At 43.8% G+C, this 13,538-nt stretch overlaps 1 protein-coding gene across 24 annotated transcripts in view; it reads left to right on the top strand.

The window, feature by feature from the left end:
* Positions 1-13,538, top strand: part of MACF1 (microtubule actin crosslinking factor 1) — a 341,210-nt gene that overhangs the window by 261,112 nt on the left and 66,560 nt on the right. The window lies entirely within an intron of this gene.

The following is a 13,538-nucleotide window of genomic DNA, read 5'->3' as shown; positions in this document are numbered from 1 at the left end:
TAAAGTCAAAGTCTTCGGGTAGAGTTTTGCCTCCTCCCAGCATTTGGTCAGGAGGGGAGGAGCACACTCCTGGCTCAGCTCCCACTGAGCTCATGGGAAGTGAAAACAATGGGAGGGGGAAAAGCTCTGTGTGTGTCAGTTCCACAGTCCTCTGGAGGCTGAGTGAAAGGAAGGTCTTTTTGGGCCCATCCTGAGGACTGAGTCATTTTCGTGGTTTGGGTGTTGAGTTCCGGGTGAATGTGCTCTGCATCCAGCAACGGATTCATCTCTCCTCACTAAAGCAGCAGACCAGATGCATAAAGCATGACTCTGCTGTCAGATTCAGAGGAAAAGCCAGAGGTGTGTTTGGTTAAGCTCTGCCTTTGCTCAAGACATGATCTTGGGGTCCTGGGATCGAGCCCCCAGACCCACTGGGAATCCCTGCTCAGCTGGGAGTCTGCTTGTTGCTTCTCCCCTCCTCCCACTCGTGTGTGCACTCACACTCACTCTCCCTCTCTCTCTCTCAAATAAATCATTTTTAAAAATAAGGAAAAACCAGAGGTGAAGATGAACATTATAGAACAGCATTAGCTTTAAGATTTCAGCTCTTTTTTTTTAATGGGATCACACTCTCAGCACAGAATCTGCTGAAGAGAGAAGGATGTGAGTCTATAGACAGAAGCGTGGGCTCTGCTCTGACATGGCTAACTCCACTGCGGATGGCAGAATAGACGGATGAGTCAGGCCTGGGGACTACCCCGGACTTACTTCAGCCTCTGCGCAGTAGTGCTGAGAAATGCGTGGAGAGGCAGCTTATGGGAAAAGTTATTTCCTCCTTAAATGACATGAAAACCTGAAAGTCATTATTCCTTGGAAAGGCTTTTCTGTCAATTGCTTCTGAATAAATTATAGAATATGGTCAGCTAGGGTGGCAGGCACTGAGGGGGGCACTTGATGGGATGAGCACTGGGTGTTATTCTGCATGTTGGCAAATTGAACACCAATAAAAAAATAAATTTATTATTAAAAATAATAATAAAAAATAAAAAAAGAAATCAGTGGGAAAAAAAAAAAAAGAATATGGTCAGCTAGTGGGGATCTATCAAGTGGGAAGAGAGTCCTCTCCCACTCTAAATAGGCAAAGACCTCAAACCTTCCAGAGTTAGGCACTTTACTGGGTTCAGCCATTCCAGGAATCTCAAATGAGAATATTGAGCATATTTTCAGAAGACTGGAAGGAAAAGACTGGCTAATCTCTTCAGGAAATTTTGTTTTCCTGAACAAGAGAGTCCCATGATTATTGAAGAAAAGGAATTGTATGTGCATAACAGGACACTAACAAGAAAGGAGGGACCTTTATTTCACTGAAACTTAAGCCAAAGAAATCTGTTAACTCTGATGATAACAAGAGGCTTTTCCTCATTTTGAAATTCCCTGTGCTAGTTTTATAGTCAGGAATTGGGATCATTCTGAGTCTCAGACCAGCCCTTTCCTGTACACACACACATACCCCTGCCCAAGAACCACAGTGGCTTCTCAGTGAGAAAGTAGGTGGTGATTTAGGCATCAAGAGCAATATCAAGAAACCTGGATGCCCTTCGCACTCTGAATTTCATGTATATTTATATTTACTGCATATTCGGGCCAGGCCTCAGACTCAGCACTGTACCACTCAGTGACAAGAAAGAGTAAGTGGGAAAAAATGGAGACCTTTTTAAGGTCTGTAGGTTTCTCACAAAGGTTCACTTCACCTAATGATGCATTGGAAGCACCCAAGCCTGTTGGTCTTTTCCTTCCTTACCTTTGAGGCTGGACTGACTTGAGGCTGGACCGTTCTCAGTTCTAAATCTGGCCAAACAGAGCCCCGGGTCGGGGATTGTGCATGCTTGCAGCCTTTGTCTGGAGACTCAGTATCCCACCATAAGAGCAGAACAAGAAAGCCCAGTAAACCTCTTCATTTGATCCCCACCCCCCAGCTTCATAGAAGGCGAGTTTAGGCTTCCCTCTGAGCACATGTGAAAACCCTTAGAAGACAGGGCCTGACGTGAAGCTGAAAGGCTGCCAATTTGCACAAAGATACTTTCCTTCCTTTCAAACAATTACAAAGACAGTATCAGCCCATCTATGGTTTTGCCAGTTAGATTCACTAGAGAATAGAGCAAATGAGATCAGCATTATCTACCTGCCCTTGGAGAGAAAGGAAACCACACTTGGTATGACCTGTCTATCACCTAGAGGTTTCAGTATCTCTAGCTCTACAACAGCAAGGTAAGCTGAGTAGGCACCCCTTGCCCTGCCTCATGCTGACCCTTAGCCTGTCTTGGTTTTGCCTTACCCTCTCCCACCCACCCTCTCTTTTTTTTAAGATTTTATTTATTTATTCATGAGAGAGAGAGAGAGAGAGAAAGAGAGAATAAGGCAGAGACACAGGCAGAGGGAGAAGCAGGCTCCATGCAGGGAGCCTGACATGGGATCTCCAGGATAATGCCCTGGGCTGAAGTAGGCGCTAAACTGCTGAGACACCCAGGCTGCTCTCTCTTTTTCCCTCCCTCCCTCCCTCCCTCCCTTCCTTCCTTCTTTCCTTCCTTCCTTCCTTCCACAAGGCTACCCCAATAGGAACTACTAGAGTGGGCAGCCCCAGTGGCTCAGCGGTTTAGCGTCGCCTTCAGCCCGGGGCAGGATCCTGGAGATCCAGGATCGAGTCCCACGTCGGGTTCCCTGCATGGAGCCTGCTTCTCCCTCAGCCTGTGTCTCTGCCTCTCTCTGTCTCTCATGAATAAATAAATACGGGCACTGGGGGTTATTCTGTATGTTAGTAAATTGAACACCAATAAAAAATAAATTAAAAAAAAAAAAAAAGGAACTACTAGAGTCCAGGGAAGTGAAGAGAATGCCCTAGAACAAGGTTTCTCTGCCTCGGCGTTCTTGACATTTGGGGCTGGATAATTCTTTGTTGTGGGGGGCTATTCTGTCCGTAGCAGGATGTTCAACAGCATCCCTGATCTCTACCCACTAGATGCCAGTAGCAACCCTTCCCCAGTGTGACAACCAAAAACGTCTGTCTAGACATTGCCAAAGTCCCCTCAAAGGCAAAAATCTTTCTCCGTTGAGAACCACTGCTTTAGAAGAAAATTGCCACCTACATGTGGGAAATTTAGAATTCAGCTGGAAAAGGTGCTGGTTGATTAAGTTAAATATTTATGTACCAGACGCCCTCTCATAATCTGATTAAGACTGTGTGGTAGCAGCAACTCTCTTTAAGTCAGCCTTCTTTTAGGCCAGGCCCCGGATTCTTGATTTTTGTTGGTACTAATCCATGTCTGGTTTAAAATTTCCTAGGCACTTTTCCTGGCGTCAGCAGTTTATTTTTTGTAGAGCTGTTGATGCAGGTGTTTGGTTGATGATGCATTTCTAAAGAGAAGAGGAACTTCCTGTGTGGAAATACTTCAGGAAGCTTCCTTGTTCCCTGCCTCTAAGGGGAGACTGCGGTCTGTCAGTTGCTCTCCTCGGCCCAGAAATTCACAGTTTGGCTGCTGATATTTATAACCCTTCAGAGACCACTCCCCCCGAACCCCCCACCCAAAGAATCCCAGTGCTCTGTAATAATCCTCTCCACCCCCACTGTAGCAACTGGGTGGGGAGAAGGTGAAGAAGGTGCCTTTAAGACTTTAGGTTTGCTTCCTGTTGAACTTTTTCCAGCCCCATTTTACAGTATCCCCATTAGTATTTTAAATATCAGCATCACAAAGCAAAATCCCAAGATTACAGCCATTACATCATCTTAAAGGAGCCTCATGCCTTAGTGAAGGTAGTAAAACCTAATGGAAGATTGTCCAGGAAGCGTTGATGGATTTCACACACACACACACACACACACACACACACACACACACACACACAACCTCTGTCTGGAAGTTTTGATAGCAAGGGAAGATTTTAAAGCAACAAAAGAAAGGACTGAGCAGTTTGAGTTTACTGAAATTCTTCATGTATCATGTCGGCACGTAGCATTTGCAACTAAGGTTCACCATGTGATTTTGTATACAAAGGAAGAAAAACATGTTTCCAGAAAAACTAGAGTTTACCCCATGCAGAACTTACATTCATTGTTTGATTAGTGAACACGGTTGAGATAAGCACAGACTTGCAAAACAGGACTGTTTCTTGTGTCTGGAAATGAATGGTAAACAATTTTAAGCCTTACCCTAGTCCTCAGTCTTACCTTCAGAAAAATCGTAGGCACTTTCTAGCTAGCTGGCCCACGAGCCATAGCATAAGCAGGAAGCCTCTAGGAAGTGTGATGAGTTGCCCTGAAGGGCACTTTATTGTCAGGGTTGGTTGGTTCACCAAGAATGAAATGCGTCCCACAGGGAGTCATTTCAGGTCACTGCACCAAATTCTAGCTGCACCAAAGGGTTGTCTCCTGCCAAACAGATTCTTCCCAAGTCTCAGCTGTCCTGGTTGGGAAAACCTAGCTATGGGAAGAATGTGCTCCCTCCCTACCTTCCTTAATACTTTGCCACTACCACTACCAAGTGCTTTTCATTTTTTTTTTTTTTAAAGTTTATTTATTTATTTATTTATTTATTTATTTATTTATTTATTTATTTATTTATTTATGAGAGAGAGAGAGAGAGGCAGAGACACAGGCAGAGGGAGAAGTAGGCTCCATGCTGGGAGCCCGATTCGGGACTGGATCCCAGGGCTCCAGGATTGTGCCCTGGGCCAAAACAGGCACCATACTGCTGAGCCACCCAGGGATTTCCCCCCACCAAGTGCTTTTCAAATACCAGTCTCTGGTCTTGGTTATCGAAGATTAATGGGGTACACTTATTCCTAAGGCCTTTACACACTGTTTTCCTACTACCAGCACTGTGATTTGAGATGTGGAGCTTTCAGAACCTTGGCCAATCAGGCATAAGAGTACATGCTACATGGTAGTGGTCTATGGATCCCTTGGTGGGGGTTAGGAGCAGGGGGCTCCTTACTCCTTCCAGTCCACCCTTTCTGAGCCCTTGCTCTGTGCCAGACCTTGTGGTGGGACAGTGTGTTATGGGAAGCAGGCATGAGGGAGTGCAGTGGCAGTGATGTGTGGTGGCGAGTACAGTGAGAGCCACCTAAGTCTAAGTGAGCTCTGACCCTAACCCCCCATCAACCAGACATTGAAAATTCCAGTTGCAGACAAGGGAACTGCGATTTGAAGGTGTTATAGCATCTTGTTGAAACCATACAGCAAGTGACCGTTAGAGTCGGGATTGGAAAGGTTTGTTTAGCCTCAAAGGCTATGCTTGACTAATAGTTCTTAACTGGGGGGCAGTTTTGCCCCCTAGGGGATATTAGGCAATATCCAGAGACATTTTTGATTGTCACAACTGGAGAGGCTGCTACTAGCATCTAGTGGGTGCTGTTAAACATCCTTTAATACAGAGGAGAGCCTCTCTGTACACAGAATTATTCAGCCCACTTCTGAATAAGGTGGGAGTTTGATGGTTTTTTCCCCCTCTTCAGATGCCATGACAAGTAAAAGTTAACCGACAAAAGAATTCCACTGCCTGGCAAAGCTTCATGGTTTTCCTCTCTTTTAAAAAAAAAAAAATTAGTTAAGAAATAGTGTTAGTGGGGCAGCCCCGGTGGCTCAGCGGTTTAGCACCACCTTCAGTCCATGGCGTGATCCTGGAGGCCTAGGGTCGAGTCCCATATCAGGCTCCTTGCATGGATCCTGCTCCTCCCTCTGCCTGTGTCTCAGCCTCTCTCTCTCTGTGTATGTCTCTCATGAATAAATAAATAAAATCTTAAAAAAAAATAGTGTTCTAAGAGTGACTTATTCAGATCTGTTGGATAAAGTCAGGATCCTGGTGAACTAATTTGAGTCAATGGCTAAGGAATTCTCTTAATGCTTGACCAGTCCCCACCCCACCCTGCCACAAGGCTCCTGCTGTGGAAATCAATCAGCTGTGTATCTCAAGCTGCTTCCTGTAGGGTGTGTTATGGAATGGCATCAGGCCCTGCACCAGCTGGGAGTCCTGATCTCAGTGTGATTTTATCAGACTGTCTCTTTTGAGCCTTGCTGTTTGGAACAAAGGATCCTCTGTCAGGAATGAAGAGAGCTCCTCTGATTGGACAGCAAGCGTGTACGCACATGGTTCCCACGGAAAAAAAACAGACAAATTATGTGGTAGCCTTCTAGAACTTGGGCCTCCTAGGTGCTTTTTTCCCTTAGCTTCTATCTTTATTCACCTTTCTTTCTGTGAGTGCTTACCCTTCACCCAGATCAGTGTAGGAGCCATCTAATCTGATAAGTCAACTGATGGCATCCTTCAGAACTGGTCTATATCTGTGCTTCTAGTCTTTTCCTTCTCTGGCCTTGGAAACTACATATTTGATCCCCGCTTATTAGTCTTATTTCCTATACAGACCATCTACTACATCTACTCATCCCAAACACTCCTTATACATTTTGCCTATTTCTACCCAAACCTAAAGCCTTGGTTCAAGTCCCATTGTCTCCACAAAGCCTCTTTGGTCTACCTAGCTCACTACTTCTTCTGTTCTTTTCTTTTTTTTTTTTTTAATATTTATTTATTTATTTATTTATTTATTTATTTATTTATTTATTTATTTATTTATGATGGGGGGGGCAGAGACACAGGCAGAGGGAGAAGCAGGCTCCATGCACGGGGAGCCTGATGTGGGATTCTATCCCGGGTCTCCAGGATCGCGCCCTGGGCCAAAGGCAGGCGCCAAACCGCTGCGCCATCCAGGGATCCCCACCTTTGGAGTTTTTATGAGAGTTAAGTGATGTAGATGAAAGCAGTAGGCATATATTAAGTGCTCAATAAATGATAATTTTTATTTTTTTAAAATGTATCCAGGCATACAAATTGGAATATTATTAAATCTTTTGAATAAAAAAATTATGCCCTTTGTGCCTAGAGATAATTATTCTCCAGAAGATTTGCTCTAAGGCCCAGTACCCGATTAGATTAGCTCATTCTCTTCATGGAAAAATGGCAATTATGAGGATAAAGTAAAGTTAGTTCAGTGGCAGCAGTGAAACAAGTGGATGGACAAACAGCTTTCCTGAGCAAGTTTATGAGGAACAAGTATAGAGCTGGTTTCTAACCTTAGAGTAGCAGTACATAGTGTAGTTCATGACTTGTAACACAACTTTAAATAGACTTTATGTACTTGTATATACATATACATATTTGCTTACTTATTCATTAACTTGTTAATTTATTCATTTATATCAAAATCCCACAGCCAGCATGTTTTTCTAAGACCATTTTGACCTTGGCTTATGTGCTCTACAAATCAGTGTTATTTTCATATCATTAACCAGAATTAACCAGAAGCCATTACTAGCTCAGTGACTTCCCCAGTAACTCAGAGTTACCCATCAGATAGCTTTAATGATCTCAGGGTCCTTGGCCTAATTAGCTTTTAACATAGACCATGTTATCTTCCCCTGTTGCCATACAATAGCAACTACCAAGTCAGCATCTTTGGGAGAGACACTTCTTAATATTAATCAAACTTTTAACTAAAGCATGGAGGAATGAGGAGAAAAGGTATCAGCTTAGTAGCTTCAGAGGAAAGCAGCTTAAAAAAACACAGATATAATTAATCTCTCTGCCAAGCATACATACCGGATCCAGATAGTTTTATAGAAAAGCTTTAATTCTTCAGCTTCAGCAGACATGTTTTTTTTTTTTAGCAGACATGTTTTTAATGTTCAATTAGATGTATGTATGAGTCAAGGGAAGAAGATGCTAAGTATTCAAAGAAATTGAACTTCTCTGAGGCCTCCTCCAGCTTGAATTTATTGCATCTAACTAAATGACCCATTTAATATCTCTGTCATCTTGCAGTTGATTCCCAAAGGAAAAGCTCTGATGGGGGTTCAGTTCTTTACATTCAAACCTAAATTGGTTGGTTGTTGATCAATGGTAAGAATTGCTTTAGTAACAAAATGAAACAGACAGTCTTCATAAATCTCTTCCCTCTGACTTATTTATCCTACCTCCTTTTCTAATATTAGAGAAAGGACCCCTATAGCAAGATTTCTTGGCAACTCACTCCAAGGGCCTGTTTTATAAAAATAGCTGAGCAATTTCGTGTAGTTGTTAACGTGCAAAAGTTGTGAAGTCCTGCAAACCTGGAGCGGGAAGACTGCTCTCAGTCCCAAATGAAAGCCTACATGGTCACCTACTCCGGAAAGTCTTTCCTGGACCTGCGGGCCCGAGCAGACCCCCTTGACTGATACTCTCCCAGTACCATTTGCTATCCTTTCTGAGTACTCCTTGCAAGTGAATTAAAGTGAAGGTCTGCCACTCCTACCGGAACATAGGCTCCTGACCACATGTTGCTCATCCCTCTCCCTTGGTTCCTGGCATAATTTAGAGCACATAGTAGACTCCAGTAAATACTGAACCAATTGAAAAGAATCAAGGCTACATCTTATGAAATTACTTGCCTTAAGAGGCCAAAAAGGAACCCAAAGGACAAAGAAGTGCTGGCTAAAAAGACAGAATCAGAATAGCGCTGTGTTGTGGAAGCCAAGGAACAGAGTCTCAGGAAGAAGGGGGGATCAGTACTTTCTCACCACTGCTTATCCTTAACCCCCTAATGTGATCCTAACCCCTATCACTGCACTGAAACTGTTGTCTTGCAAATATTCACTCATGTCCTAGTTGCCAAGTCTAGTGGCCTTGTCTAACTCATAGTCCTCCTCATCTGTTACGCAGCATTTAACATCATAGCTTCTTTCTTAAAACCCTCCTGTGCATTTACTTTCCTGACATTGTATTCTCTCCATTCTTTTCTCTGGCTGCTATTCTGCTTTCTTTTTTGGTTTGTCCTCCTACTTCCCAAATATGTGGTTCTAAAATTCTGAACATCTATCCTCTTCCCTTTTCTCTCCACAGTTAACCCCTGGATGTCCACCTCCTCACTCTTCTCTGGAGGAAGGCTTCCAAACCTGTATCTCTATCCCAAACCTCAATCTTTTGTGTGAGGGACACTTTCTGGACAACCTGAGTTGCCTTTGAGTACTTCACACTCAGTATCCTCTAAATTGAATGTTAACTTCTTCAAATAGTTTCTTCCTCTCTGCTACTGTTTTATAGGACAATTATGCTCCCAGGAATTTAAGAGTAATGCTACAGCATTCTTTTAAGTTTATTTTCCCCTTAACCTCTACTTTCTATCTGTTCAGTTGTGAAGTCCAAGTATTCAGTCTCTCTGATTTCTTTCACAGCTCCCTTCCTCATTTCCATGAGTTCAGGCTTTTGTTACCTTTTGACTGAACTGCAAAGTCCTTCTGATTGCTCCACCTTCAATCTCTGCCCAGCTACAGCTTATTCTGTATATACACCAATGTAGTATCATCAGACATAAGCTCAAGTCTTAAGAACCTGGATTATCAAATAGCTATGCTACTTTGGACAAGTAAGTTTACCACCTCAAGCTAATTTAAGAATTTGGATTTTTAAAATGAGATCGTGTATATTAAATGGCAGTTTAATGAGCACCCAGTCCCAAATTCTTAAGAAACTTTCCACAGACCACTTAGTAACTCTCATGAGCTGCTGAGAAGTTGAAATAAGTAAATCTCAATGTCATAATGGTTTTCTGAATAAAGCACAAATTCGTGCTTGGCATTCAAGGGCTTTGGTGAACTGGCCTTGAGTGCTTACCATTCTGACCTCTCATTTTTCCCTTTCATACAGCCTGTACTTAAGCCATGCTTACTTTGAATTTGCTTCTTTAGGATCCTTGCCTCGAGCCTTTCGCTTAGAAATCTTGTCTTCACCATCTCTGCATATCCACATCCTAGTGAGTAAATGTGATTCCCTCCATAAAGCCTTCCATGATTCCCCCTGCCTTCCTTCCCTATGTTCTTCTGTCCAGTCTTTTCTAATTCGCAGAGCCCCATGCTTTTGTCATTACTATCTTGGTGAGTGGCTAAAAGAGGGATTAATACACTGTCTTTTAGAAAGTCCTTAAGCAGGAAAGGGCTTACAGGGGTCATGAGAGTTCCTGCAGAGCGTGTGGAAAGTTTTCTCATGGGTTTGGAAATACATGCGAGCTCACAGAGCATCAAAATCCTCAGTATCCCATTTAAAACAAATTTCATATCATGTTGTATTGCCTAATGAGCCACTCTGTAGCCATCTTTATATAATAAAAACACCTTAAGATGGTAGTTACTGATGCCCAACAGGTACAGACTAATACTGTGGAGTTTCCACTTGCCACTAAATAAGTGCTTGTAAAGTCTAGCAAGCCTAAGATGAAAGGCATTTTGTAGATTTAAAATGTGCAAGATGTAACGAGTTCTCTAAAACCGTCTCTAATCAGAACTAATCTTCTGAGAGAGAGGGGTGCATGAAAAGGCATTAAACAATCTGAGGAAGTATGGATCTGGGGTCTCCAGATTGTCCTAGGGGGCTTGTGGTTTAAGACTGGAGCAAAGGCAAAATGCTGGGTTCAAAACTTGGAGAGGGAGCTGTGTTAGGGTGTGAGGAGACTCCACCCAGCTGTCTTTAATTAAGAAGACAGCAGGAAGGGCCAGGATTGTTCTTTCTTCTAAGTTCACTGAAAGAAAATCCAACACCAAATTTCGTTCTTAGGAATTTCAAAATAAGTACAGAATTCTTTGAACTCTGTAATCAACTAACTGGAAACTAATTTGAAATTTGGCTTCAGCCCTTATATTTGTGGTTACAGGGAGTGGGGGAAGCATCCAAAGAGGTTCTTTGGAGCTCCCTGTACTTGTCTTTTAAAAAGTTTACACACAGCATGTGAAATGAACAGATGCTTTTTTTGTTGGAGCTATCAGGGTAACAAGAGGCTGAAAGCTATATCAGGTATTTATTTCAGTCACTGAGATGGCTATTGGCAGAGTTCCACATACCAAAACTAAAGAGAAACTCATGAACAGATTAAAAAGAAAATAAGATATAAAAGAAAGAGCCCTGTGCTTCCTCTCCTGATTTCTTCTTAAACACATACTGATGATAAAAAAAGAGCAGTGCACTCACCACTCTCTGGCTTCTTTTTTGTGGTGGGGGAAAGAATTGGGCAACTTTATGTAATCCTTTCTATAAGACTGTAACTTTGGGGAAAGATTTCTCTATAATAATCTCTTAACACTTTTAGTCAGAGTATAACTTAAGTTAATAAATACTTCGAATTTTAACTTCAGAGTTGTTAAAATGCTCTGCTTATTTATATTATAATGAGCATTCGGTGAGAGTAGTGACAATAAGGTAGATAGCTAGGTGTGGGGAGGGATTAAGAAGGCTGAATTGGTTGGCACCTGACTTGGTGAGGAAACAGGAAAGGAATTTCTGGCCATGAAGTTTGTGATTCCACATCAAGATCATTCTTTATAATGGAATAACCACCCACCCTAGTTGAGAGCCAGAATTCCTCAGATTCTTCCAACCAGAGGGGCCCTGGCACACTAAACAGTCTGTTATGATATCTGAACACTTAAGTGAGTGTAGTTGGCCAGGAGACTTGCTAGTGAAATTGATCTTGCCTTCCCTGGGTTTTTCCAGTTGTGCTGAATAATTAAAGGAAATTAAGACCCAGATTTCCTGAAATGTTAAGTATCAGATCTGTAAGCTGATCATACCTTAGGATCACAGTGTGTCAGAGTTAGAAGGGACTTTAAAATTCATCCTGAACAAACTGATAGAGGATTTGTTTCCCCAAATCCTTGCCAAATGATTCCTTGAATTTCTGCTCAAACACCTCCAGGGTCAGGGAAATCATCCCTTTAGGGGACACTCTATTATTTGAATAGCTGTGAGAAAGCTTTTTGTTGGTTCCAAATCTGCCCTTGGATCTTAGTGTGCCAGCTTAAGGAGACATCCAGAACAAACCTCCTTCCTCCCACATCCCAGCCCTTCAGATCCGTCACGTTGATTGCATTGCCTGGAACCTTCTCTAGGTCAAGCATTCTTGGTTCTTTCTACGGTTTGTTCCTCAGGGGACAAGGTTTCTAGTGTCTTGTAGTATAGCACTAGGAAGACTCAGGATTTTGGGGTGGCTTCTTTAAAACTTCTAGAACTGGGGATCCCTGGGTGGCGCAGCGGTTTGGCGCCTGCCTTTGGCCCAGGGCGCGATCCTGGAGACCCGGGATCGAATCCCACATCGGGCTCCCGGTGCATGGAGCCTGCTTCTCCCTCTGCCTGTGTCTCTGCGCCTCTCTCTCTCTCTCTGTGACTATCATAAATAAATAAAAAATTAAAAAAAAAAAAAGTTAAAAAGAAAAATAAAATAAAACTTCTAGAACTAAAGAATAAGTTAGAAAGGCTGTCAAGATACAGTCCAGCCCAACCCCTCCCAGCAGTTTCCAGATGGGGAGATAGTCTTTTGGATTTGAGAGGGCAGAATTGATCACAGCTTCTTTTGAAGTTAGAAATGAAGTGTGACGTATTTTGCCAGTAAGTGGTCTTTTTTAAGTTGCCTTTTTTTTTTTTTTTTTTTTTGGTAGATGCACTCCTAACATGGGGTTTGAACTCACAGCCCTGAGATCGAGTGGCATGCATGCTCTACCACCCCAGCCAGGCGGGCGCCCCTTTAGTTGCTTAATTCTGATCACAGGCTTCAGCCCACACCTCATTTTGCCAGGGACCTCTCTGGCTCTCTTAAGTTAAGCCGAAGGCTCAGCTCAGGGGTTCACTGCCAGATACTCCATATGCCAACTATTGGCTTCATTCACTGTTTGTGTAAAGGACAGAAATAACTTTTCCATAAGTTTTACCATCTATATTGACCACATGGTTCAAAAGAGAGGCAGAAATTGTTAGTAGACTTTGTTGCTTTTCCTTCACAAAATTAGAAAATGACCATCACAAGGGGAGCAGAGTGTTGCGCTCCTTCAGAAATGCAGCTGCTCCTGTGGGCAGTTTCCTGGTTGCCCGTTTTACTTTCCCGGTTTAACAGTCACCAGGTGATTGGATGGCGTTTCCAAAAGCCAAAAATCTGTGCACAGGATTGTGGGCCACCTTTCTCTCGTATTTTCCGTTTTGAGACTTGAAATACAGACGCATGCTTTTGAGCCGGCCCCAGGGAGGCTCGGGTTTCCTTGGATGTGCGCTGCAATAAAGCAGCCCAGGTGTTAGGGCGTGGGTCTCAGCAGCCGGCGTCTCCACCGCCCCGCACCCCTTCCTCCGGCCTTGCCACCTCTCACGTCTGGGGGCAGAGAAATTTCTGGTGGGAGGATGGACGGGAGAAGGGAAAGAGAGAAGGTGCCCAGAGTTCATCCAGTACCTTGGCCTCTGGCCGTTAACAGGACGCCTTCGGACCCCGGGAAAGTGCCGCGTTTAAGGCTAGCGTGTTCTTGGGCCCGGCGGGGGCGCGCCAAAGGTGACATTGGAGGGACCGGGGCAGCCTTCGGCGGTGGAGCTGGAGCCGAGCACCACGCGCGCGGCCCGCCGCAGCCGCCGCGACCCCGCCGGCAGAGGGGCCCCGGGCGGCCGTGGGGGAGGCGGGGGGCGCCCCTCTGGGTTCGCCCGCCCTTGGGCTGGGCTCGGAGCCCGGCG

The sequence above is a fragment of the Canis lupus genome, chromosome 13, assembly GCF_048164855.1.
Source record: "Canis lupus baileyi chromosome 13, mCanLup2.hap1, whole genome shotgun sequence".
NCBI classification, from domain to species: Eukaryota; Metazoa; Chordata; class Mammalia; order Carnivora; family Canidae; genus Canis; species Canis lupus.
The sequence above is the reverse complement of the archived record's forward strand: the minus strand, read 5'-3'. Positions and strand labels throughout refer to the sequence as shown.